Raw genomic sequence first — 27063 nt, 5'->3', positions numbered from 1 at the left:
GATATTTCTGTTTTCACTATAACAAAACAGAATGAAATAAATAATTAAGGGGCTCCCATACAACAGACACGATTTTTTTGCTGTTTTATAGATGGAATGGAATGGAACCCTTCGTACGCGAGTCCGACTCGCACTTGGCCGGTTTTTTCAATAAGTCCATTTTGACAGAGTAATTGATGAAAGAAGAAGAAGAAAGTAGATCACTAAATATGGCCACCAGATCTTTTCAATGATATGAATAAAATGACCATACATGATAGAGAAGAATTACAATATTCCGTAGGAGAACCAAAGTCACCGACATTGCCCAAATGATTGCGAAACTGAAGTGGCAGTGGGCAGGGCAAAAAGTTCGACTTTCAGATGGCTGGTGGGGCAGAAAAGTCCTCGAATGGTACCACGTACCGGAACACGCAGTAGGGACCGACGATCTGGTCAAAATCGCCGGAATAGGTTGGATGAGGGCAGCGCAGGACCGATCGTCGTTAATTGTGAACATAATAATTTTTTATAAAATATATACAAGAGGCAATAAGATACAAGTGGCAGCACGGATTAAAAATAGAGTACTCTAGGTCGGTACTAGGATATGATGCAGAGATTGATCGGCTTCTTGAGCACATCCAAGTGGCTACAGTTTCCGTGTTGGAGCAGATCCCTGCTGTAAAGATGCCACCAGATCCCTCAAAGGAGTTATGCTGAAGTCAAAGTCGAAGCACATCGGCAGAATTGGCGAGAGACTTGCATGCCTGCCCTCGGGAACTCGTGCGTTCGGGTCACTCGCCAAGGCTGTCCAAGGAAACTTCTGCCAGCCAGCCATTCCATCACTGAACAGGGTCGATGACTTGCTGGCCCAGTAAGCAAAAGAGAAAGCTGAACTACTGGGCTCCATCTTCACGTTCAATTCGCCTATGATGACCAAGGTGCACCACAGCCGCATATTCCGCGGTGTGAGTCATACATGAAGGTGGTAAAATTCCGGCACGGCGCCGTGTTTGAAGCGCTTTGCATCTTGGACATAAATCGAGCGGGCCTGATGGCATTCCCCCTATATGCTGCGGACATGTGCTCCGGAACTGGCGCCGGTTCTTACCAGTATTTTCCCGAAATTATGGAAGACAACTTTAGTGCACCCGATCCCTAAGAAAGGTGTACGTTCGGATCCATCCAACTACCGCCCCATTGCCAATACCTCGATTTTCTCCAAAGTAATGGAGTCGATTATGAACCGCTCTTGGGATACCTAGAGGAGCTCATCAGCGACTTTCAGTACGGTTATCGTCGGGTGGGCTCAGCTGGTGATCTTATTGCATACTTCACCCATAAATGGGAGCAAGCGGTTGAGTCGAAGACTCTCCCTTGTTGGCTGGCGTTGGCGGTGAGTTTGGACATAGCAAAGGCCTTGGATCAGGTGTGGCATAAAGCACTTATAGCGAAACTGCCATCTTATTGGCTTCCCGAGAGGTTCTGAGGTTGTGCGAATGGGTCACTAGCTTTTTGCCTGATTGGAGCATCAGGTTGTTATCAACGGTGCATGCTCCGATTTAAAACCCATAAACGCTGGAGTCCTGCAAGGCTGCGTGATATCTATCTCCTACAATGTTTCTTCTACATATCAATCATATGCAGCAAATCAGCAGTATTCATTCCTATGCAGACGACAGCACAGGGCATGCTTCGTACACCGGCCGTGCCAACATGTCCCGGGATAGCGTTGACGAGAATTACTATATATAATATGGGTAGCCTTCTTTGTCTAAGAAGCTATAGGGCAATTGAGTAATGTGTTGCAAATCTCTCTCTTATTTATTTAGAAATTAGACATACTCAGTAATAATAAAATCATATGTGATAAAGCAACGCCGCTCACATGGTCAGGATCTTCGTGGTTATCTGTGGGCATTTAACACGACAGCATGTAAAACACAGTCTTACAATCACACGGTATCATTTTTTAGCAACAAACGTTGCAATCGTAATTGTAGTTACACTTCACAAAGCCGTATGATTATGTAATAAGAACGTGGTGTTCCCGGCATGCTCATTAGACACAACCACCTCGCTCGATAGTTCTTCCCTGACTGCCTGCTCGGCGCTCGTCCGGCACCCGCTCGCACCCGCACTCGCACCGCACGCGTATACACCCGAGTTAAGACGAATACCTAATCATCTTCGTACTTATTTTTTCTGCTCATCATTCTTGACTACGACATACATTATTCTTCCGTTGAATTAATTGATATAATCTAGTTTTAAAAAAGTCATAAATAATTTAATTTATACGTAGGTATATAGACTATTTCGGCCAGGAACCATCCGCGTCGCGTCCTTTCCCAGAATACTCTATTAAAGTTTCATCAATGTCTGATCAATTGTTTCGGAACGCATATGAAACAAACATATAAATATTAGATTTTTATTTGTATAGATTTTTGAGCCTGTAACTATCGCGGGCGTCCACAGAACACTCTATCAAAATTTTATCACAATCTAATCAATGGTTTCGGAAAGCACATGATGATTATGATGGATGAAACATACCAAACGTTAATTTTTAATTAAATTGCTATTGTTATTGACAAAAACACAAATCCCTCAACTTTTTACTTATAAGTACATACAATATGCATATAGTTTTACGTCTTTAAACTTGACCCTATTTCTTTAACCCTTTACATAACAATGTATTATATCTATGAATCTAGGAACGCCTAGGTATAAATAGGCCAACAATATTATTAACTCATCTAAATTCACCCTTACGTTATTATAATTAAAATGGACCTTGATAGGGTTAATGTAAAGCAAAAACCAGTTACGTAGCTATTGCTAATGCAAAAGAAACTGTAATCTGACTGCCAAGTCTAGCAAAAACAAGCGGTACGGTCGTACCATCTTTTTCTCGAAGCAGTTCAGGTCATTTCGACCCCCTATAACTTCGTTGTGGATAAAACAAGAAGCCTGAATTTTAAAATTTCATTCAATTTGAACCAGTAGTTAACAAAATTAACCAAGTCAAAGTTTCTTAATTTTGTCACTCACTGGCTGACTGACTGAACGATTATCAAAAGTATGAGGCACTTCTAGCAGCCATAGAAGCTTCATATTTAGAATACAACTAGTGTTATATAACTATTGAGTCATACATCTTTGTGTCGTTTGGTGTCGAGACACTTGGCTTATCTTCGCGGCTCAATAAGGCTACTGGAAACCCAAGCGCTGGCAGCTATTTCGGTCAACGGATCAGCCTTGCTATCCAGCGTGAAAATGCTGCCAGTATTCTTGGTACGCTTCCACGTAATGATAGTTTTAATTTTATGTAGTCATAGTATTGTAAGTATAGTTATAAGACTTATTTTGTTTGAATATATTATTTTATTCTTTCAACTAGTGTTTAGCGTGTAATGTATAAAACAAAATAAGGGCCACCACGTTTTTACAGTATTCTCATGAATTCTTGAGGTTTAAAGGTTGATTAATGATTCAATTGGATAAATTGATTGATTTTTATTGTAGACAGCATAAAATAATGATGCATTCCATTAAAAAAAGAAATTTTCTCCACTTTTTCTAAAAATTAACATTTTTGCAAAAATAAAGAGGAAAAAAATTCTGAAAAAAAAAACATAAAATGTTTCTTGATTTATGACTTTCCTCAATATCTAGTATGCCACCTTGATTACTAATGCACTCTTGAAGCCTAGAAGGTACACTCTCCACCAGGTGTACCAATGTTTCTTAAGGAATTTGTTCCCAGCTTGATTTCAGAACGTTTATTAGTTGTCTTTCATTGTGCACGGGTTGGTTTGTGCTTCAAACACTGCGTTTCAGTAAATCCCACATGTGTTCAATGGAATTTAGATCTGGACTGTTTGTAGGCCAGGCCAACACCTGTATACCAGCCTCCTCTAGGGCTTCTCTGGTGGCCCTAGCTGTATGAGCGCGAGCATTATCGTGCATCAGATGGAATCTTGCGCCGATTCTCTGTTTATATGAGACCACATGGGGTCTTATGACCACCTCGATGTAACGTTGAGCTGTTATTGTGCCTTCGTATAGAATTACCAGCTCGGTTCTGCCTGACATAGAGATTCCTCCCCATACCATAACATTGGGGCCCCCAAATCTGTCACTTTTATGGATGCAAGCATCCGAAAATCGCTCACCTTCACGCCTCCACATCCTAATGCGACGGTCATCACTAAAAATTTTAACTTTGCACTCATCCGTAAACAATGCTGTCCTCCAATTATTCTTATCCCACGCCAGATGCTGCCTTGCGAATGGTAATCGGTTTGCACGATAAGCACTTGTTAATGGTATCCGCACCACACTCTCCTCGAGAACTGCTGGTCCTCGTGTAAACGATTTCTTATAGTTTGATCACTAACACGTGTACTGTGCCTGCTGCAAACGGTTTTGTAACGAACGGGCTGTTATACATAGTTCTCTACGCGCAGTCAAGCGCACGTAGCGTTCCTCCTGTGCTGTAGTTGCTCGAACTCTGCCAGATCCCCGTCTCCTGGTTAGTCTCCCAGTCTCTTGAAAACAATTCTAAGCATTCTGGATCACTCGCCGGGAAAAACCCAGCTGCAACGCCACAGAACGCTGCGAATGGCCTTCTTGAAGCAATGTACAGCCCTAGTTACGGTTGGCAAGTCCATATGACTTCGAATTCTCGGCATAACTTTTTTAAAATGTTAATTCAGCCACTAGTCAAACGAAACTAACAGTGTTCCTGAGAGAATCGTCAATTTGACTGAGTTGAAATCCGTCTTAAAATCGGGTAGAATCAAGTGGTTACAATAAATTATCTAAAACTACCCACTTTAAACAATTATGCGGGTGGGATGCTCAAAAAAAGTGTGTAAACAAATAAGGTAACACCACAATAAATTATCAGCTACTTGAGAATGCATAAAAAATAAATTAACGCTAGCGAGGCCAAAAAAATCAAGTGGCCCTTATTTTGTTTTGACTAGTATATAATGTAAATAACCAAGGGACATCCAAAATATTTTGCAATTTCGGTACAGTTATCTAGATACACTACCTGCATAAATAACTATGTAAGCTCATAAACTATTATTAATCGTTTAATTATTTATCTATTACAAAGTTATTTATGCAGTTAGTGTTTGTTTGGCGAGTTTACGTGGCAATTTCGAGAGTCAAAAGTCTGGGAAGGGAAAAAGTTAGATTTTCTACAAAAAGAAATGAGATGCCATCAAAAACTCTCGCAACTCATTTCTTCTACCGTAATAAGTTGTGAGATCCATGTAATACCAAGTCGGTCAATTTATTTCGTCCCTACTTAAGGGTCCTTCTGTCGTTATATCGTAATTAGCTAAGTGAGCTTATTGTGTGATAACCGCAGGCCATACTGTCTTGAACACCAGAGGAATGACAGGAGCGTTGCCAACCTTATAAAGCGTCGAATAAGTGAACCTAAATGTGAATTCGAAAACGGAAAACACATTGGTCAACGGTTAAACGGCATTATTGCATAAATAATAAAACATTAGGGGTATACCAGATACACAATTTTTTCACACTTAAATAATCATATATCCACAAATACTTTTATATTATTGTTTTTACACTTTTTAACAACGCATTTTTAAAATATTTTGTTGCGACGCAAACTGCCGGCCGATCGGCTTGTGTTAGTGTAAGTGTATGCATGGGGCTATGTATTTACACGTTTACCGGCTTGTTTTGATGTCTCACTGTTATGTAAGGTGACACGGAGTCCTTCTTATTTTACTCGTCCTTGGATATGATAGATAGATTAGATAGATAGAAAATAAGATCGAGAGAGAGAGAGAAAGAAAATTATACAGAGGGAACATAACGCCTTTTCCATGTATTTTTTCATATCAGCCGAATGACAATTTTCAATCATTTGGGATATGTCGGTGACTTTGGTTCTCCTACGGATCTCCACATTTCCGATTTGATGTCGCAGGGAAACTCCGAGCATAGTCCTCTCCTCTGAGCAGAAATTGTATAAAACACGGTATTTTTCAAATTTGAGTCAATTTGAACCGCTGATTTAAGAATTATAACTGTTCAAAGTTTCTTAATTTTGTCACTTACTGACTGACTGACTGACCGATCATTCTAGCAGACAGAGAAGCTTAAAATTTAGAATAGAATTAGTGTTTAGTACATAAGTCAAGGAAAACCTAGAATAATTTGTCTCCCCATTTCTAATTCACTTTCGCAGGGAAACTCTGAGGATTAAAAATTCAAATCTGCAAGGTACATACATCAGTTTTTTTAAAGTATCCATATGCCCAATGTTTATAAAATTTTGCTTTTTTTCGTTATCTATCATCATCTATGTCACTGGAGCGTGTGTGCATGAGCGCACTAGCTTCTTACTGCTCTTTGCAGTATGTATCACTTTCGCACATGATATTGGATCAGATAGGTTGTGTGGTAAAGGTTACTATAACATATATGACTTTCTTAATGATAACTTTTATAACTTACTAGCTGAGCTGGCAATCGTTGTTTTGCCATATAAAGTATAATTCACGCGATAAATTTATAAGTACTAAATATTGCCTATATTATAGCCTGTACATCATTTTGTTCTATTGTCAATAGTTTTTGCAGCGCACGCAAAAATAGGTTTTCGATTTTACACCTTGTGTTACAAAATAGCAATTTTATCACGGATCCCTAATTTTGAAAAAAAAAAAAAACATATCCTTCCTCGATAAATGGACTACCCAACACTGAAAGAATCATTCAAATCGGACCAGTAGTAGCAGAGATTAGCGCGTTCAAACAAACAAACAAACAAACACTGCAGCTTTATAATATTAATAGTATAGATTTTAAAAATAATTAACATATTTTTATGAAAAAAAAAGAAGCCCGTTTAGTTTCTTGCGCCCATTCGTGTCAGGTCTGAGGCATACTTTTTCACACGGGTGATAGCTTTTGTCTTTAAATTAGTTAAAATTGTTAATTAGCAAAATTTGATTTTGAATATCTCTTGAACTTTATTGGCTTCTTAACTTTGTAGAACAAAAATGATTTATTGAAGTAGGCGTTACTTTGCGGAAACCAATTATTATCCAAATATTTTGTGTTAATTTCGCCAATATTGTCTTTACACAATTCGACACGTGCTTCACCTCTACACGAGGCATCCTCAGGAGATGTTGACTCGCCGAACTCTTGCACGAAACTGAATTAAATAAGCCGAAAACCGTTTTTTTTATACCCTCGTCCCATAAAATGACGCGCTGTGATTGGTCGGCTGTTGTGACGTATTACCCCCGGAAGAGATACGTAACAATGATGAAAGGACCAATTTGTTTGGTTTTCAACAATGTAAACATGTTATTTTTGTGTTTTATTATTTCTAATTGCTCTAACACATTGAAGCAAGATCCTTTTTGACATGAATATAAAATATTTAAATTATTATTGTTTACGAGTGAGTGATCGGTGTCATTTAAATGATTCGCGAAGTGTGATTTTTCGGAATGATTATTTCTAAATGCAGCAATACGGTCTTTTAATCTAATTTCGAAATTTCGACCCGTTTGACCTATATATACCCCCTTACAAGTGTCACAACTTAATTTTCACGGTTTCGCGGTTTTAACTCGAAACCCATTCAGCTATATGCACTTGACACTTTCATATAATATAGGAATACAAAGAGAACGTCCTGTATTCCCATCGCCAATTAGCATGCAGACTAGAAGCTGAAGGCTCAAGTTCTATTACCATAAGTGAGACCATTGTAATTCAAATACCGACACTTATATTTAAATATTGTTATTTGCCGTGTGATCTAACGACTTACTCGGACTTCAGGATTCTTTATGCAGAGAATTCAATTATATATATGTAGTACTAGCTTTTACTCGCGACTTTGTCGGCATGGAATACTTACTACTAACTAGCTGACCCGGCAGACTTCATACTGCCTCAATCGATAAATAAAAGACCTAAACTATTGTATAAAATAAACTTAAAACAAACAAAAGGAATCCTTTTTTTATTAAAACAAAAAAAAATGCTCGCTATGAATGAAATTTTATTATTATTTTATTACGATTAATGACAATAACACATGATGTTGCTTGCTTACAAAACAGAATTTTCCAGAAATACCTCGCTATTTATAAGGTTTCAATTTCATATTGACAGACACACACAGTTATGATACAGTATGTTAATCAATTTAATGCTTTTTCTATACTATATTTTTTATCTTGTTTAATCTGATAGATAGTTAACAACTGTATTAATCTACCTACTATAGTAACCTAAAATTATATTTCTTTTTTTACCTTCAGAGAAAGTTGGAAATATATAAATATTCTAATTAGTTATTTATTTTAAGCTATTATTTTAACTTGATTTCTGAACGACGGGGGACACGATATTGATTTTTCTTTGATGTGTCCCCCACATCAAAGGAAAATCAATATCGTTGTTTTTATTTAATTTCGAGTATTTGTTCACCTTTTAAACCTTCTCTGGACTTCCACATTTAATTTAAAACTAAAATTAGCCAAATCGGCCCAGCCGTTCTCGAGTTTCAGCGAGACTAACGAACGGCAATTGATTTTTATAAATATAGATTACTTTGGGCAGCATTTTCATATTTAGGATACTTTACGGCGCCTATTTATGCCGTGAAGCAGTAATGTGTAAACATTAGTGTGTTTATATCTGAAGTGCGCAGTAGCTAGTGAAATTACTAGGCTAAAAAAAAAACTAAATGAGACTTAACATCTTATGTCTCAATGTGACGAGCGCAATTGTAGTGCCGCTCAGAATATTTGGGGTTTTTCACGAATCCTGAACGGCACTGCATTGTAATGGGCAAGGCGTGTCAATTACCATAAGCTGAATGTACTGCTCGTCTCGTCCCTTATTTTCATAAAAAAAAAACTTTGCAGATACACATACAAACTGCTCTTTCCGCTACTGGTGACGCTCTTCTATGATGCAGCGGATATCCCTTGTCATTGTGAACAGTCTCTTTAATAGTATTTCCCTACTATCTTTACTATCCTATATCATCCCCATTTAGAACAAATTTCAAATATCCTCGAAAAATGTTTATATGTTACTACTTATCAAGTGCTTAAATACGAAAATGACGAATTCCCATACAAACTTCCATCCCCTATTTCAACCATACCATTTATTTTTTCGCAATTAAAGGTAGCCTATGTCTTTTTCCAAGCTCTAGTCTATCTCTGTATTCATCAAAATCGGTTCATCACTACATATTATAAAACAAAGTCATCCGCCGTGTCTATTAGTCTGTCTGTTCGCGATACACTCAAAAACTACTGCACCTATCTTCACAATGTTTTCACCAATGGATAGCGTGACTCTCGAGAAAGGTTTTAGTATATAATTTGTTAAGGTATTCTATACATTTTTGTTTGTTTTATCGAAATTCCTTGGAGATATCAGAAAAAATAAGCCAACTGGGAGCTTTCAACGAAAACGCTGTCTATAAACCGTTTGAGATATAACGAAATAACGTATGGTAGAATTGTGTATCTTAAATAGTCTACAAAAAAGTTCTCTTAAAGTATCTCTTTACGACCGCAAACTATATACATTTTTATATTAAAAAAATGGCCAATTATATAGCGGTAATATAAAAAGTCGTTTGCACAAATACCTACAATATTAATCCTTTTCATTTTCTATTGACAGAACAACTAGTTGGTTTATACGTGAAAGCCTAACAAAACAAACTTACATTCACATTTATAATATTGGTAGGGATTTGTAGTATACGAGGGCTGCACTAAAAGTATCGGGAATGGAATATTTCCACTGTTCCTGTCATATTAAAATCTTTTTAATTGAAAACTCCTTGGTTTAAAAATTCGAATACCATTTATTTATTTAAAAAAAGATCAAAGATCTCGTACTGTGCGTGTCTTTTGCGTAAAAACATCCTCGAGCCCTTTTCAGCCTTTAGTTTTTATTCGATCACATCGGTTTTTGTTTCTTAAACGTTTTTTACATTAAATTAATGTTCATCACTAAAATAATATAATATTCTATTCCTATTGAATAACTAAATTGTGGTAAATCTAAGCTTACTTGTGTGGTGTTTCCGGGACAATACGAGATGGTACCTAAAAGGCTGGCAATCCCGTGATTAAGATAAAATACTTTTTAAGGGATTGAAGCACGTGTAATTTTAACTGTTTTTACATTTTTATAATTATATTCTTAGACCATTTGTACGTCTAGGTTTGGTTGTGACAACTTTGAAAACGTCAAAGAAAATTGAGGTTGACTGTTAACCTCTATTATCAGCATCGCATGCACACTAAAACAAACTTACATAGTATATATTGCGAGTGTAAGACGTAGCTTGTCACGCACACTAAAGTAAAAAACCTGGGCTGTTTTCATCGGTTGTCAAGGCAGCAAGAGGCTCTATGTAGAGTCTAGACGTATTGATTATCTAAGTTTGTTTTATTTAACCCGACGTTTTGTGACCTTTTCAGAGCACGTTTTAGAGTCGAGATAGTATTTGTCATAGTTGCCATTCAAAGTTTAGCGCCATTTATTGCCCCTTAAGTGGTAATTGCTGTAGATAGATGGGTATAAAATGTTAAACTCGCGTCAGGACACGTGACCTGATCGAAATTTGTAAGATAGTTGTTGAAATTATGAAAGTTGATTTTTCTGAGTGATAAACTTTTTAATGTTAATTTTGTATAATAGTTCTGAAATGTACTTAAATGCTGCATGTATGCAAATAACGCATATACTGATGCATATAGCAATTTGTGCGAAATTATTCCCTAACCATTCCAATATATTTAAAAATGCACAACGTTAATGATGTGAAAACTTTCACTTCTACCGGCACTCCCGGATTGCAACCCGTTATTTTTTAACGAAAAGGAGGACAAATTAGCCACCTGGTGTTAAGTGGTCACCGCCGCCCAACAGCATAGGAATCACAGGACCATTGCCGGCTTTTAAGGAAGGTGTACGCGCTTTTTTTGAAGGTTCCCATGTCGTGTCGTCCCGGAAACACCGCATAAGGAAGCTCATTCCACAGCTTTATAGTACGTGGAAGAAAGTTCCTTGAAAACCGTACTGTGGATGAAAGCCCACATTCAGATCAGAGGATGATATCATAGTTTGTGGCGTATCGTGCGAAGGTGGAATTCGGCGGCAGGAATCATTGGCGTTCCGTAAACATGTCGGTTTATTGTGTGTTCTCCGTATTTATAACAGAGCTCTTTGACCTGATTCCTGTCACCAAATTCCACCACGCCTAGCCATAAATTAGGGTATAATATCTGGTTTTAAAAACTTTTCGTTCGTAAAAACAAGCTCTGGAATGAGCGTCATTGTGCGATGTTTCCAGGATGATACGACATAGACATCTTCAAAAAGGCACGTACACATTTCTAAAAGATTGGCAACGCTTCTGTGATTTCTTTGGTGATCACGTAACTTTTGGTACCCGTGAGCTCTTTTGTCCTCCTCTTCCATAAAAAAAACCGAAAATTCCAATCGTCAAACCAGCTAGACTTAAAAACACTGCAGTTTTTTTCAAAGCTAGAACTTACAAAAGGAACTTAAAAACGCGAGGAATCCATCTGTATCCTGGGTGCTTTTTTATATGACAATAAGGGACGACACGAGCACGATGTTCAGATGATGGTGATTGAGACGCCCTGCCCATTATAATGCAGTGGCATTATTCTGAGCAGCTCTACAATTGCGCTCGTCTCCTTAAGACACAAGGTGTTAAGTCTCGTTTGCCCAGTAATTTAACTAGCTGCGGCATCCTTCAGACCGAAACACAGTAATGCTCACACATTACGGCAGAATAGGCCGTTGTGGTACCAATAATCCAGCCGACATCCTGTGCATAGGAGATTATCTTCTGGAAATTTAGTAACAGCGGTTTAGTTCCATACTGCTATACAATATTGCAAAAATATCTTCCACGTGTACGTAATCGGTTCGAGACTAGAAAAAATATGCCGATATTTATTTTATGATAAGATTAAGTTTTTATAATCATTGGGGTACTCTCCGACGATTCGAGCAATTTTGTCACCCTGTCAAATGATTCGAGCCGATACTGGGGTGCTTAAAACGTGACACAGAAGGATACGTCCAGATGGGCTAATAGTTACATTATTAAAAGAACAATACTGTATATATATGTTAGATAATTTATACGTCTAAATAGACTGTGACAGTGTCAGAAAAATAGCGGCGAATTGTTAGCCTCTATTATTATAACTATATATATAATAACTATGGGTAGGCCTACAAAAAGTGCTGCGTGCCGCAAACAATATAGATCCTAAGAAACGGGAACGCTAAAATGGAATGGACTTCGAAAAAATGCTGTTCGAAACTCTATTTCACGTACTTGTGAGATAATAAAATACCATGAAGAATGTTTGATCCACGGGTTAGTAATAATATATAATCAACCTAAATGAAAATTCTTAATAAAGCCGCACACAAACTATAATTACCTAAGTCATCCACGTAAACAAAAATTTTCATAAAATGAAAAGTACTAGGCCAGACTATGTCAATTTTTTATGAGACCAATTGGCAAACATTCCGCATCTAATTAAAGATGAATCATGTAAATCGGATCAGCGTAATCGGTTTACATACATAAATAAAATTACCGATCAAATTAAGAAACTCCTCCTTTTTGAAGTTGGTTAATAATACCAATCCTATTTCGGCCGTGAAGCAGTAATATGTGAGAATCACTGTATTTCCGCGCCGTAGCTAGTGAAATTACTGGGCAAATGAGACATAACATCTTATGTCTTAAGGTGAAGACCGCAGTTGTAGTGCCCGTCAGAATTTCTGGGTTTTTCAAGAATCCTGAGCGGCAGTGCATTGTAATAGGCAGGGCATTACAATTTAACATCAGCTGAAAGTCCTGCGCGTTTTGTCCCCTTACTGTCATAAAAATAATTTTAAGGAGCTAATCCTAAGCGTGACTGTTTTCTACTTGCCAATCAAATCAGTTACAGTAACAATAGATTCGCTTTCCTTTTCGTACACATACACATACACACACTCACGCCTTGTTCCCGTCGGGGTAGGCAGAGACAATAGAATGCCATTTGCTTCTATCATTACAAACCTCACGCGCTTCCTCTACATTCATTACTCTTTTCATACATGCTCGCCGGTTGCGGGTGCTTCTCACCTCTCCTTTTCTCAAAACGTCCCCAATTTGGCCGACGAATATTCTACGAGGTCTCCCGCAACCGACTTGCCCACTTTCCTTTTCGTGTTTGCTGTATAACCGTATTGATATATTATCCTCTCTCGCACGCCACGTTTGTTTATACACAAGTATATATTGTAAGTCTATTGCAGCAATAGAAATACAACTCTGTCAAAAATGCAGTTGCATAACTATTACAGCTTATGAAATACAGGCCGATGACGGACACCCAGACGGAGTGGCAGTAGAGTCTAATTGATGTCTATAATTATTATATTCAAATTCAACTCAATTCATCCATAGCTGTGATGTGTTCAGCTATGTCTTTTTGGGAAATCTCATATTGCTGAGACACATGATCTTTATATAAGGTTAATAAATCAGACTGAAGAGAGCTCACACTTTCCTTATAGTCCGGCAACTTCGTGCGTAACTGCCCACAGGGTGACAGGCGGTGGCGGGGTGAGGTACTAAGATGTCAGCGGGTAGCGGGTGGTGTTGCGTGGAAGGGAAACGCGTGAGACTGTCGTAACCCGCTATTTGCTGACTTCCTAGTACCCCTGCCCCGCCACCGTCTGTCACACCGTGTGACGGTCGCGCAGGTAGTTGTCTCACTATAGGAGACGGATTCCTAATGTTATAACGAGAGGCACTCGTAATCAGGAGCACCTAGCGGGATATATAACAGAAACGATAAGCGAATTAGAATTTTATCGTTTCTAAGAGACACAACGGCGCCCTAAATTGTTATCAGTGTCATTGATAAGAACTAGGTGGCCTCTACATACTTGTGAGTTTCGTGGCAGACGGGTATGACTCACGATGTGACGGGCGAAGAGTAAGTATTGTTGTTTTTAAAACCGTTGAAAGGGATCCTTACCATCGTACAAGATATAGAATTTTACAAAATAAATTTCTAACCAAAATTTATGAAAGATGCGGGACTCGCACTCGCAATCTCTTGGGTTCCGACCGTGCCCTCTTACCAACTGAGCCAACCGTTCGAGTGACGCATGATTCGTTAATTAATCCCAGAAGTGAGGGATATCACTTTAAAAAATAAAAAACAATATGTAAAGATTTTTTTTGAAATAATTATTATTGCACGGCCGCCTTTTTGAAAATCTTGGAATTTATTATTTGCTCCAGCCGCAATAGTAAGGGAGAGTGGGGGAATTGAGAACGGCGGGTAATTGGGAACAGTTAGATAAGCAATCGTTCCCTAGGTACAAGATCATCCTGGATTCGTTTAACGGACGTATGCAGCTTCAGTGCGTACGCAATAGTGAGACTGAATGACAGCACGCGCGCTGTCACTGTGAGTCGAACAATATTTTAAGGGTTTCTGTTATACTTTTTTACGTGTGTTATATTAGATCTAACTCTTTCATTTTTAAAACAAAAGCACCATATACTGTTACTACCATGCACGTAATTTCTGTTTTCAAACCTTACGCGATTTGAACTTCACCAAAAATACAATTCAAGATGGCGTTCATTTACATTCATGTATCCTACTTCGGGCAATTGGGAATGGCGTAAGGTGGGTAATTGGGAACGATCCTATTTACCCCTAGCGTTCTTAATTACTTGCCCCTCGTGCTGCTTGTGTAAATGTTTCAACAACTTCTATGTGACGTAGTAAGAGACATTCTTAGGTTTTAATCAGCATACCAATTAAAAACCAACTCGAGAGGAAAAAAAAGAAGACAATGTGAAAGAAAGTCTAAATCTTCAAAATTTGGAATAAAGAACAAAAAAATCATAAAACAATACAAATTCAGCCACAAGTCAAGGGTAATGCAGAAAGATATTTGAAGGTAGCTTTACAAGAAAATGAAACCAAAGATTTTTATTGTATAGTGTGCAATGAAAAGTATGAATCCCCACCGACAGAGGATTGGATCCTATGCGCCATCTGTAAACTCTGGGCACATGAAAAATGCACTGCTGGCGATATTAGTGAAGGTTATACGTGTCAACCAAAACAACCGTTGTGTATTTTTAAAGATTTTAATGTGCGTTCCTAATTACCCCATACCGTTCCCATTTACCCCGCGGGATGTTCTCAATTACCCCATAAGGTATCGGGTAAAAAGGAATGACAAAATTTTTTATTTTCATTCAAATTTTAAATAACCCGTTGACCCGTTTTTAATTTTTTTTTTGTTTCTCATAAGTAGATAAACAAGCAAAGTTTAAGTTGCATTAAAAGTTGATTATCTCATTGACTTTTTCAATTATTTTTTAAACGTTGGAAGTTAAGTGTTCCCAATTCCCCCACTTTCCCCTAGTAGACACTGCTCCAAACCGCCAAACAAACAGACGACCTTACAGGGTTACCTTCGTAACTACAAAATATAAAACAAAGTTCTCCACCGAAACTGTCTGTGTGTCTGATCGCGATACACTCTAAAACTACTGCACCGGTTTTGATGCTGTTTTCACCAATGGTTCTCGAGGAAGGTTTAACCATGTGATTTGTTGTTGTATTCACATTTGTATAATATACAATATTGTTAATAAAATATTGTTAGAATATTATACTAACAATATTTTTTGGAGGTGTCGGAAATAAATAAGACGTCTGGGAGCTTTCAATGTAAACGCTGTCTAAACTCTTTGAGATATAACAAAATAAAGTAAGGTGGAATTGTGTATCTTATATAGGCCTACAGAAAAGTACACATTTCCAATGGCTTTAGGCTACGTCTACATTCTTCCCGAATCATTTTTTTCAATTAACAGAACAGCGTCTGTCGGGTCATCTAGTACCTAATATAATAAATAATAATAAAAAAACTTATATTTTAAAGTAATTATTTGAGAGTGGTACCTTCAAAGTTATGTTTTTATGCGGATTATTACTATTATTACTATATTGATAATTATATATTGATTATTACTAGCGGACCCGACAGGTGGGACACGGACACAGGGACACACGTATTAAATTTGAAACATCGGTCTGTGTACATATACATGTGTATATATAATTCTCTTGCCCATGTGGGCATGAGAATTATATATGGACTGAATTGAAAATCTAAACCATTTTGAAATTCACTGGAACACACAAAGAAATCATCAAAATCTTCCTCGTAAATAAACAATGACAAACTGAAACAAGACATTGAGTGTCTTTATCATTTACTTATGAATAAACATATTATTAAAAAAAGATTGTTTAACCTTTCTTGGCATTATCCTCAATACATTTCCAGTCCATTCCTTCTCTTACCATCAGGTCCAGATCGTTACCGTCAGGACTGAATGGCTCGTCCTTCAACTTTTTTACCGCTCTTCATCTTTTACGCTTAGGACTGTAAACAGTAATAGTAATTCATTAAAATGAATACTGCATTAAATTATGTTTCCCCAAATCGATACGACTTAGGGACTTTTAAGATTAAGTACCATGACAAAAAAGTACCTTGGTAAAGGCTGGCAAGACCCATGGTTATCTTACCACTCCCCATCACGTGAACATCTTGCCTGTTTGCTGCTTCTTCTATATAAAAAATAAATAAAAACAAAGCTATTAAAAAAATACGTGTTGCACTCCGGGAGAGCCAACAGAAGTGAAAACTTATTTTGGCGCGTTAGACATTTTTTAGATGGGTACCTACTAGGGTTATTGGGCTATGAATTGCATTTTATTTATGAATTGTTTTTTTTTTAATTATTAGAAACTTTAAAATACATTTACTTTTCTTTTATGAATCATCGTTAACAATATCGACAACTCTTGTATCGTCATCATTATCATTAAAATTATTAGAATCTAAAATAGAAAGTATAGGTCCATGGCAACTAAAATAGGAAATATTTTTTTTTTGAATCGAATAATATATAATAATAATATATCTACATTTTATTTATTTAGACGCGTTCGCAGTCTGCTATATGTACATGCATATATGCACACACTATAGATGCGTCTCGTAACGGTGTCGCGCAGAGATTTTATATCATCTAAAAATATGTGTACCGCGCTAAAAGAAGTTTTCACTTCAAAAATGAGTTATTATGTATTCACTAATTCAACATTACAAGCGGCTAATTAAATAATTGTGTTTCTTACAGGTGTACCTCCGGTTGTTCCTGCTTGGTAAGTTTATAACACATTTTAATTTACCAGATTAATTTAGAAGGTAAGTAAGTAACCTACTAATAAGTATTATTTGTTCATGGTGGAAAGTCCTACAGCTGTTAAAGTTATAAATATTGTTCAAGGGAGCTTTCGTAAGACAATCTAATGGCTTGAAAACTCAAATAATTATATTATTTTGAAAATCAGATAAGTCACCTACTGACAAATTTAAGAAACAAAAGAATTTGAAATTCATATGATGTGGCGACATCAGGATCACGCCATTTTAAATAACAACAACCGTTTGATGTAGTAAAACAATTTACTTAAATGAATACAATAATTCTCAACAAGATAATCGTTATCTTAAATATACTTGTGTTGCCAAGCGAAACAAGTCTTTACGCTAGTACAAAACTGTGAACAAAATAGACAAACGCTATTGGTCTATGGTCATAAAAAAGGGCCCTTTACACGACCAGTTTTACATAATCTATCCTAGACTATACATTGGTTGTATAGATATACCTTGGCCGCAGTCCCCCACGCGTAGAAGAAAAAGAAACGGCCAATGGGCGCGCGCGTATCGCATTCCAATTTTGATTTATTTTTGACAGACAATTTGGAGGGAAACTTGATGTTTTGTTGTCACGGTCAGAGGGCTAGCTGGAAAGTTAAATACTTATTCTGTATTCAATTTTGTTTGATGTCTGCGTTCTAATATTTGATGTAAGGATTGTTTGTAAATTAGGTGATGCAGAGTCGATTAGTTTTAATCATCTAATAATAATGATATAATGATCTACAAAATAAAAAACGCTTTGCAAACTTGGCTTTACACTCACTTAATTTGAGTTAATATTTATTTTAAAACTATTAAAAGATTAACGGGAGTCGATGTGATTTTTAAAAGGTTAATGTTATCGATATTCAATATTTATACAAATAAAAGTGTAGGTATATTGAATACTTATTAAATTTATAATGGCTGTGGGTTCCATGAATATTACCAATTCCGAAAAGTATAGAATTATTGTTTGTTTGTCTGTTCTACTAAATGTATGCCATTTAATTCTAATTTTCATGTTTATTACACATGATTGTTACATATTGTTATGCTAGACGTAGATATAGTAGGTATTATTGCTGCTTATAGCGTTCACGCAGAAAAATACTCATTTTGAACCAAACATTTCATACATATTATGTTATTAATATAATCTCATCTGATTACGTCTTTATAGTAACGGATTGTACGTAAGTTAATTCATGAGAGATATAAAAGATTTGCAATGACTTTTTGCCCCTTTTTATTTTATTTTATTGTAGTGGTAGATATTGGAGATAGCAAAATGAGTAATTATGACAGTTCTTTGTCATATAATTTGGATAAATTTAAATTATTTGTTGGTATAATACTCGATAGGTACCTACATTATTAAATGGATATAACTTGTAATGCCTTCTGTTAGGTTTAGCCGAGTAAGTAAGTCTTTTGTGGGCTGTGATTTGCTTTTGTGGGAAGTGATGCATATGATTTTACAACATGAACCCAAAAAGTGTGCAAAACAATTTTGTTACGAAATTTAAAAGAGTACCTAGTTAGAGGTACAATAGATAACATAAATGACTTTCTTTATGATACCACAGATTGGGAATGGAGTGACCGCCCTCAGGCTATTAAATAATTAATTTTATTGTAAGATTACATTGTAAAGATTAAAAAAAAGCCACTGAGTTTCTTGCATCCGTTCTTCTTAGATCTGAGGCATACATTTTCATATGGGTGGTAGTTCTTGACGTTCTATAAGTGATCTTAAATATATGAATTTGAATATGATCTTCCACATACACAAACTGTCTTATTAATAATCGATTTTTGAATGAAAATAAAGGACAAGACGAGCAGGACGTTCAACTGATGGTTATTGATATGCCATGCCCATTACAATGCAGTGCCGCCCAGCGTAACATAACACGCGTTCTCCCTGTCATGTAATTCTGTTGTGACAAAGGTAAAATAAAGGCAAAAAGTTTTAAACTTGGAGTAACTTTACTTCGCGTTTATTAATAACAGAAAATGTGAACTGTACTTCCTTGAGCGGTGTTTTCCATAACAGTAAGGCTTCGGCATTGAAACGCGTTCCTATTACCCCCTAGTATAGCTGCAAGAGAGTGTGGGCATAGGTGATCACTTCCCAACAGGCCTTGATGGTTGGTGGAGCAAAGGTATTTCATCTGGGTGGCAGTGGTTCGATTCCCACCTGCCACGTACCACTTTTTCGATTTTAAGAATTCATATGTAAATTATTTTGATGCTCTTCCCTGCGAAAGAGTTCAAAGTTTGTGTCTAAAGTTGACTAACTGGTACTGTGTTTCAAGAGTTTGAACTCAGAGTCTTCAAAATGGGTTCGGAGTTCGTTGACTTGTGGACAATCTCCCGTGAATCATCACCATCATCACTTCAGACGGAATACAAAGACCTCCCATAAAGATCTCCACGAAGACCAGCCCTGCGCTGTCCTCGTCCAACCTATTCCAACAATCCTATCCAGATAATCGGTCACCTTGTGAGGGGCCTACCTACCAGAACGTGATCGACGTTAGAGTACTTTACTGCTCCAACAGCTATCTGTCCTACGGGCTTTGTTTCCTGCCCACTGCCACTTCAGTTTCGCAATCATGTGGGCTATGTTGGTGACTTTACTTCTATGGACCTCCTCATTTCTGATTCGATCTCGCAGGGAAACTCTAAGCATAACCCTCTTTATTATTTATTTTAAGGGACGAGACGACGGACGTTCAGCTGATGGTAATTGATACGCCCTGCCCATTACAATGCAGTGCTGCTCAGGATTCTTGAAAAACCCAAAAGTTCTGAGCGGCACTACAATTGGGCTCTTCACCTTGAGACATAAGATGTTAAGTCTCATTTGCCCAGTAATTTCACTAGCTACGGCGCCCCTAAGACCGAAACAGAGTAATGTTTACATATTACTGTTGCACGGCAGAAAAAGGTGCCATTGTGGTACCCATTATATAGCCGGCATCCTATGCAAAGGAGCCTCCCACTGTTGGAACCGTCCAACCTATTCCGGCAATCTTGAAAATCGGCACAGTAGACATATGTACTGTGCCATCGGTCCATCTTGTGGGGACTTTACTGACCCAACGGCTATCTGTCTTTCGAGCTATGTCCCCTGCCCACTGCCACTTCAGTTTCGCAATTATCTGGGCTATGTAGGTTTAGGCTTTATTTCTACGGATCTCCTTATTTCCAATTCGATCTCGCAGGGAAACTCAGAGCATGACCCTCTCCAATTGCCCTCTGAGCGACCATGAGATTTCTTATAAGGGCCATAGTTAACGACCACGTCTGCATTCCGTAAGTCATTACTACCCGTGAATAAGTTTACTTTTTTAACAATAATTGACATTAGGCTTGCTGGGAATAACTATTCTTATAACTACTCTTAATCCATAGAAAAAGTATGTGTGTACTTAAATACGCACGCAGTTAGTTATAATTCTTTGGCGGGACATAACGAAAATCCTTAAAAAAATAATTATTCCTCGTATTATTTCATGTTTGTCGAAAGAATAGAAAATACTGAATACTAAAGAAGGTATTAAATACGACCAATGAAAATATTATTACACCGCATAATTGAATTAAATAACGATTATTTAAATATCAATAAATTATTTTAACAATTAGAAAGAAGTGATTTTTTTATTTTACAATCTATAAATATTGAAATTTATTTCATTCCCATCCATTGGTTGTGGTTGAGATATGAGTTACAAGTGGCTTGGTAGCTGAAGTATGATACAAATGGTCTAGTTCACCAGCTAACGTCAGGGTGTCGAATATGCGTGACGGTGTGCGCGCGCATCGTAAAAATCACTCTGATATTTATTTCCTAACACGCCAAAAGTAGTACTTCAAAAACCTACATGTTTTATCTTATTATTTAATGCCCATTTTGAATTATTTAACAAATATTTTCGCTTGAAGTAGAGAAGGAAAAACATATATATATATAACCTATCTATCCGTTCGTTGAACCCTAGCTCCTGCAACAGATAAAATTAGCTATATTATGTAAATCCAAACGCCCTTGTACTGTATCTACGCCATTTGATAAGAGGTATCAATGATTGTGATATGTGGGTGATCCAGTTACATCAATTGTTGATAAATTGGAGTGGTGTGGCCACGGTTGACCAGCGTGCTCTGCCACTACGGTTCAAACAACTCCAATATAACTACGATAGCGTCACACTGGGCCCATCACTCTAACGGCCGTTCCCAATATACTATCTACAGATAGAGACAAATTACTACTTTATACTGTCAGTATTTAGCTGTCAATAATCTGAAGCTGTCCCAATATAACCGATGTCATTCTTATCGCCTTGTATTGGGAACCGTGAATTGCAATTTCCATACAAAAACTATCTATCGCTGGTAAGGTGGCCGGATAAGGTGAGGATACCGTCGATAAGTATATTGGGACAAAAAAGTCAACGATAGTTACGATTTTTACCTCGAGTAAGCGATAGACTGGATATTGGGAACGGCCGTAAGACTTACGACCATAGACAACATACTAGCGCATTTACAAGCCATGCGAGAAAAAAGCACATCACTAACGGAGATACAGCAGGATAGAAAAGGTGGACGCAGAAAGTCTCGAACGTAGTACTTCAGCGCGTCACCAGATGCCGGGAGTTACTACAAGAAGAGAAAGGTTCAATATTTGGGCCACGTCTTGAAACACTAGAGATACCAACTTATAATGATGGGCAAAATAGAGGGCTAACGACGCGCTGGAAGAAGAAAAGAGACCTGGTTGCATAACATCCGGGAATGGACGAAGATCGCCAGCGTAGAAATACTATTTCATTTGACGCAAGACCCCGAAATATTCGCTGAGCTGATGGCCAACCTCCAGTAGTGGAGAGGCACAAGAAGAAGAAGAAGAACAGGTACTGTAACTGTAATGAATTTTGATTGACTTGTAGGAAAACATACTTTGTTCATATATACGCTAGCATGTAGTCTATGCTGCTAATAGACATAATGGGGTCTTAAAAATAAGGAATCCATTGATAACCGAAGTGTGGGTAAGGAACCCTAAATATCACAATATCTAAACAACAACGTCGAGTGATTTAAAACACTTAAAAACTAATAAAAGTTATCTCTGAGCTGTCTCCGGAACACGCAGTGCGTATTTCGCTCGATAATTCGATTTTTGGCACAGATACAAGAATTCAACGAGCAATTAAATTTTTATTTGCAATAAAGCTAGGAATTCATCCTTTTATAATTAAGCTGGGATTCTACTGACTGTTGTCAGGCATACTAGGACTCACTGAGTACAAATTGAAGAAATATATTAAAGCTTCTTTGACAAAAAGCCTTACTATAGTATAGTAGTTTATATAAAGGATAATGATGCATGGTTCTTGTCTGGTTTTGCGCAGGCCACCTACAATTGTATAATATAGAAGGCTAACTTTTTATATAATATAAAAGATAGACTCGGAGTTTTTTATCCGTTCTTCTCCCTATGTTGTAGCACCTTTACGAACTGATGTGCTCGGGTACCCAGTGCTTTGTGAACGGCTGGATCACTTGGCGTTCCGTAGAGACGTCCACGTCGCTTCAATGTGTGTCTTCTAACGCATTTATCTCGGGGAGTGTTCCGAAGAGCAGTTTCACCTGACTCCTGCCGTCTAATTCCACCTTCGCACGACATTCCACAAATTAGGATATCATCCCCACCATCTGGAGTTTTTTGACGGCTATCTTGCCGGGGCTCAGTAGAGAGTGCATTGGACCGTATGGGAGTTAAAGTAAAATTAGTTATTTGGAGCATAAAAGAAACAGAAAAGTTATACAATATGCCACCTCTTTATTAAACACAGAGGAACTTAATTAGGATTGCCTTTTCATTTATATTAGCAATTTAGTTAGTGATTAGTGGTTAGTGACCCTGCCTACTGAGCTAAAGCTATTTCAAGTCGTTTTTTTTGTGTAAAAAGCTCTTTTTTTTGCTTACCCGGCAGACGCTATTCTGTCAAGAGAAAAAAAAATATGTAGGTAAGTCTAAAACTATAGGAAATGTGTACCTAACCAAGGCTATGAGTTAAAAATGAAGCGAAAACGTATTTCTGAATGATTTGACGATCCCTATAGCCCAGTCGTTAGTGACCCTGCCTACTGAGGTAGAGGTCCCGGGTTCGAATCCCGGTAGGTGCAATCATTTATATGATGAATATGAATGTTTGTTTCCGAGTCATGGATGTTCATATTTATTTATGTGTATTCAAGTAAGTATATTGTATTAAATATATCGTTGTCTTGTACCCATACCCAGGCTATGCCTAGTTTGGGGCAAGATAATTTGTGTAAGAGTGTGTCAATATTACATTATTATTAATTTATTTACTTAAGCCTTAAACTACTTTTAGTTACCTAAAACTGTTAGTCTTATTTTGTTTCTAGTTATATTTCATCCCACTGCTGGGTGAAGGCCTCCCGCTTTTTCTTCCACAATATTTTGTCAGCTGTTGATTGGGTCCAGAGTACAAAAGGTATAACTTCAGCTAATGCTAGATCTTCTTGTTATAAGTCCTATCAACCCTATCAACAATTATTTTAGATAAAAAGGGAATGGATGTGAAACAAATAAAAGTAAAAAGTCCTGAAGGAAGACAAGAAGTTTTAAGTCAAAGTCAAGAAACTTAATACAGATGGGCTTAAAATGAGCTCTTTTAAGTCGTCATTACAAATATTTCATTTAAATTACTGAATCTAGCATAACATGCTCGAAAAGATTTAGAGAAGAACTTACAATAAACTCAACGGCCACTCTTTAATTAATGATTTATTAAGTATTTTACACTTGCTGTAATATACATAACCAATTTGTTTGTAAGGTGCTGCATTCAATATTTCATTCTAAGTTAAAAAGCGTTTTTATCATAATAATAATATTGACACTCTTTTTACACAAATTATCTTGCCCCAAGTTAAGCATAATATATAGTCTGTGTTATGGGTTACAAGACAATGATATATTTAATACAATATACTTACTTAAACATACATATATTCATATAAACATAGATACCTAAATACATTTAAACATCCATGACTCGGAAACAAACATCCTATAAATGCTTGCACCTACCGGGATTCGAACCCCGTATTTTTTTGTATTGAACATTTCATAAAAAGTAATAAAAAACAAACTGTATAAATATAAATTATTGTATACTAGCTGTCTCGACAGACGTTGTTCTGTTCATAATAAAAAAAAACTCTTGCGGATGGAATTTTGGAAAATCCGTTCTTAGCTGACCTCTACTCGGTGAAAAGAATATTCCTACCAAATTTCAAGTCTTTACCTCTCATGGTTCCAGAGATATCGTGATGAGTGACTATATACGTGGAAATCTCTAATCGCAATCTAGTCCCAGGCAGTCCGATCATTTAGATATTTAACAGTGAAGTAATAGGATTTACGACGGAGCCATTTTTTATAAAACATTTAAATTTATTTATAGATAATGCCTGAACAGCGGCTGGCAATTTATTATATAAGTGTATACATTTACCCTTAAAGCTATTATGTATCTTATGAAGCCTACTAGAATTAGTTACAAGCAATCCCTTATTTCTAGTGTTATAATGTTCTGTAATACATAATATATCTATATTACAGCAGCTCAAAAACAGTTCAATTTCTAATTCCTTACTTGAGATACCTTGTATATTCTGGTGAACAATATTTATGAGCTTTATATTATGATTATCATCATTATCATACGTCTATAATGAAGCTTCACTTCAACTTTTAATAATGTTAAAAATAATATACATTTAAGATAAGGTAACTACAAATTAAAAAAAAACATTAGTCTCTATAAAACACTTTGTACTCTCAGACAGTATTGTCGGTACGTAAACGCCTTTCGTCTAGACGCAGATATCGACCTGTGGAATAAACCCGAGCTCCTTAGGATTTTAACGAAAACTAACTTTTATATTTTATTTACTAACGTATATTCTGTCTGTCTATATTTGTTTAAGACTTGAATTTATCTAGATATATAAATTATCTTAGTAATTTCCATTTATTTTTTAACTTACCCGTGTAAGACATTGAATATTTAACGTTTAAGTATTTTCGTTACATTACGTCAGATAGATTCTAATTCAAATGTAATATATAAAATTCTCGTGTCATGGTGTTAAACTTTGAACTCCTCCGAAAAGGCTTGACCGATTCTCATTAAAATTTCGGACAACATCTATTTTGCATCCCCCTAAATGTTAAGGGTGGTCCACACGAAATTTTTGTTTTAAAATTTTTTGACATTTTTTTTTAAATTTGTTTGATTATGAGTCAGCATTACATACAACTTCAAATTTTCACCCAGCTACGATCAACAGTTACTTTTGTATCGCGATTTTAATATCGGCAATACAACGTTAGCTGGGTCAGTTAGTAATTTATAAAATGATGAAGCTGTAAATGCTGATTTAAAAGAGCGGTAATGAGCTTCTCGTCACTTCTTCTCATTACCTAAAGCTCAACATTTTCCGAAGTGGTGGCAAATGTTAAATAAAAGTAATCTTTTGATATTCATAAGTGTGTATGACGCTTTACACTCGCGGTATGTGTCTTACTTTGTTTTAGTGTGCGTGCGCTGCTTAAAATAGAGGCTAATAGTTCACCGCAATTTTTACGACATACATAGCTTTTGAGTCTATCTACACGTAATCTAAGCTATTGCTTGAACATTGCAATTATTTTAGAATAATATAGTTATATTGTAGTAGTGCATAAACTACTTGGCAGCTCGATAATGCGTGACCAATTTTCAACCCAAAATAAACGTAGATTTTTTTTTATTCGACATCAATGACTGTCAAAAAATAAATTTTGAAAAAAGCGGCCAAGTGCGAGTTGAAGTCGCCCATGAAGGGTTCCGTAGTAGCAAGTAACATATCTAATATAAAAGTTATATAGAGAGGAAAATGATATTAAATTATTTAAATGGAAAAGGTAAAAAATCATACATTGTAAATGAGCTCTCATCATAAAAAAAAACTACTTACTAAGTAGATCTCGTTCAAACCAATTTTCGGTGGAAGTTGAGATGGTAATGTACCTACTTCATATATTTTTTTAGTTTTATCATTTTAGGGGGTCTCTCGCACAAAGCTTAGAAAAAAATGATATTAAAAACCTTAATATCATTTTTGAAGACCTATCTATAGATACACAAGTATGGGTTTGATGAAAAAAATTTTTGAGTTTTAGTTATTAGACAGACAGACATGACGAATCTGTAAGGGTTCCGTTTTTTGCCATTTGGTTACGGAACCCAAAAAATTTACTATTGTAACAAGCAGATGACAGAAAATATTTTTCTATTTTCCTGTTGAAAAAAACAATCAACATTTGTGCTCTTCAAAAGAAGCTCCAGCTTTTTAACTGTATCTGTAATAATCCCATCTTTTCGTAAAATTCTTTATCAGGAATCGAATCTCAGAACTCATCACTCAATAATCCTGCCAGACATACACGCAGTATATACATAACCAAAGACTTAGAAAGGTAAACCCGTATTCGAAGATAAACACAGTAGAAGGCAGGTTCATTGACCTGCCAATTAAATTCTGTCCGATTTCGCGACTTCG

At 36.6% G+C, this 27063-nt stretch overlaps 1 long non-coding RNA gene across 1 annotated transcript in view; it reads left to right on the top strand.

Moving 5' to 3' along the window:
* The window catches only part of LOC126964463 (uncharacterized), a 147891-nt gene that overhangs the window by 10237 nt on the left and 110591 nt on the right, over positions 1–27063 (top strand). Inside the window, exon 2 of the long non-coding RNA XR_007729382.1 lies at positions 17333–17357. This is a non-coding gene — a long non-coding RNA (uncharacterized LOC126964463). The remainder of the gene's footprint in view (positions 1–17332; positions 17358–27063) is intronic.

This window comes from Leptidea sinapis, chromosome 5 (genome assembly GCF_905404315.1).
Source record: "Leptidea sinapis chromosome 5, ilLepSina1.1, whole genome shotgun sequence".
Taxonomy (NCBI): Eukaryota; Metazoa; Arthropoda; class Insecta; order Lepidoptera; family Pieridae; genus Leptidea; species Leptidea sinapis.
This window is presented reverse-complemented; position numbering and strand designations above follow the sequence as displayed.